The sequence below is a fragment of the Octopus bimaculoides genome, chromosome 3 (assembly GCF_001194135.2).
Source record: "Octopus bimaculoides isolate UCB-OBI-ISO-001 chromosome 3, ASM119413v2, whole genome shotgun sequence".
In the NCBI taxonomy this organism is placed as follows: domain Eukaryota; kingdom Metazoa; phylum Mollusca; class Cephalopoda; order Octopoda; family Octopodidae; genus Octopus; species Octopus bimaculoides.
In genome coordinates, this window is record NC_068983.1 from 100756421 (window position 1) to 100758971 (window position 2551).

The 2551-nt window shown below is 34.9% G+C and overlaps 1 protein-coding gene across 1 annotated transcript in view; it reads right to left on the bottom strand.

Annotated features, from left to right (window-relative positions):
- LOC106876152 (thioredoxin reductase 1, cytoplasmic) overlaps window positions 1–2343 on the bottom strand; it is a 40497-nt gene extending 38154 nt beyond the window's left edge. Inside the window, exon 1 of the mRNA XM_052966774.1 lies at window positions 2207–2343. The gene's annotated coding sequence lies outside the window, so the exon portion shown is untranslated. The remainder of the gene's footprint in view (window positions 1–2206) is intronic.
- Window positions 2344–2551: the final 208 nt, after the last annotated feature.

Below are 2551 nucleotides of genomic sequence, written 5' to 3' on the forward strand. Positions count from 1 at the left end.
CAGTTGAAATTTTGAAACAAATCTTTTCACACACACACACACACACACACACACAACCCCCACGCCACCATTTTTTTTAAGCAAAAAGAATGTTGGTAAGTGGGGTGAAAATTTGAAAGCTGAAACTTCTGTTGTTGAAAACATGGGAATCGGGTGTCGATATTTCCGATTTATGATCAAAAACCGAAAGAAAGCTGATATAAATCTGAAAAGGTAAAAAATGAAGTTCTGGAAAACGGTAGTAATAACAGCAGGGGGTGATAAACCGAAACTGCCCACCCACCTAAAAAAAATTTCCTTCGCCGCTTCACAACAGGTGTTGGTTTGTTTACGTCCCGTAACTTACCGGTTCAGCCGAGGTCGATACAATAAGTACCAGACCTTAAAAAAAAGCAAGCACTGTGGTCGATTTGTTCGACTAAACCTTTCAAGGCTGTGCCCCAGCATGGTCACAGTCTAATGACTGAAACAAAACAGGATGAAAAATTAGTGTAACCTTTACCCTTGAAAACGTATCACTGCAAAATTTCATCGAAGAAATTATGCCAATTGTATTTTCCAGAAAGTTGTAACAAAATCAGGAGTGGGACACCAATCTGTAGTATTGCCAAAAATTAAGCGGCGGTCACTACTTTCTAATATAATTGAACTTCTCCGGCTACCAAACGTAATTAAACTAACCTCCGATTGGCGAAAGTGGTCCTTAACTCAAAATTCGCCCTCCTTTTTTCTTTTGAAAAATATTGAATAAATTTTCCTTGTTCTACTTAAAATAAAATAGAAAATACAGGTCTGATCGATTTACTTTCAGTACTGAAAACTTATATTGAAATTAAGACATTTTTTGATACTAATACATAACAGAAAATGCAACTATCTCCGATAACAAAAAAAGACTATAGAGTGTGATTTGAAAATTAACATTCTTATAATTTCTACAATTTTACCTGAAAAAAAAAAATCCTTTTTGGTTCTAAAGGTATCAATTTACAAAATAAACATAATATTGCATGCCAGTAAGTTATACTGCAAAAAATTCTTAAGCGAAATAAATTGACCAGGTTACAGTTTGTTTCACGCTTCACTTGACACAGCGGTCAATAAATACAAAAAAACATTTAGGTAATATTTAGAATATTCGTCTTGCCTACAATTCCATTCACATTTTGAGTGCGTTATAGGAAACAACAGCTGACAGTACTTATTTTATGGTGGTCGTTTCGCTTTAGGGGCGTATGAGTTCGGAATTGAAAATGTAATGGTATGAAGCGTAAATATTCAAGAATAGACTTGACGATGACTTCGAGGGGATTTCAACTTAGAATCAGGTGTTATTACAAATACCGCAGGCATTTTGTCCGACGCACTAACAATACTGTCAAATCACAGCCTGGCTAGCACTGTCGGAGTCGAAAAATTTATTAGATACAGTAAAAGAGATATTTTGAACACTTAATAAAGTGAATTACAAGGACTATTAATAGCTGGCAAAATAAACAGAAAAGAGGAAGGTGGATTGATAATATAGGTTTCAAATGTTGGCACAAAACCAGCAATTTCGAGGGAGGGGGAAAATTGATTACATCGACACCAGTGCTTAGCTGGTACTTATTTTATCGACCAGGAAAGGATGAAAGGCAAATTCGACCTCGCTGGCATTTGAACTCCAGAAGTTAAAGAAAGACGAAATGCCGCTACCTCGCAGTCGTACAGATAATATTAACAGGAGAAATTTAAAATACAATGAATGTATAAAGGCGACACAAGAGATGAGCTGGCGATTTGACATGCATGTGACCAAACGACACCTGATTATCCACAAGATAGAAAATTATACTTATATAAACTCGTTAAGTTTAGCTAAAGTGAGAGTGTGTGTGTGTGTATATATATATATATATATATATACATACATACACACACACACCAACTAAACTTACGAGAGTACGTTTTGAGTAAACACAATTTTAACCCTTCTGCTGTTGTCTGTTAAAAGCAGACAACGTGATTAAACCATAGCTTTTCGTCCATAACCAGAAAAATAATGTATTATATATAGTTATCTTACTTTTAAAAACAACACTCTTATGCTTAACAGCAATATAGTTAGCGATAACAGAAATACTAACTACCTAAATTCTAATAACCAAATGTTTAAACGTTGTGAAGGATAGTTTACATTTGATATTCTTAGAAGTAAACTTACCAACAAGCGATATGGACAAGGAAGATCCGTTCACTGACTGAAGCAGCAACTCGTCTAACCTGAATTAGCGCTAAATTCTGTTTTGTCAGCCGCACCAATCAGAAAGCAGCTATTACCACCTCCTACTTTTAATACTATTTGCAAATAAGAGGAATAGGAGAGGAGTTGTAAGAAAGAGAGTAGCTAGAGCAAAATTGCTGTGTCATAATGATCGTTTAAGAATCAACAATAGTAAAATGTATGGGAGGGTATTTCACTACTTTCTTCTTTTAACCCTTTTACCAACCCGTCAAACTACAATATTCTAGAAATACTTCTTTTTATTGTTACTGTCTTTTAAGTAGT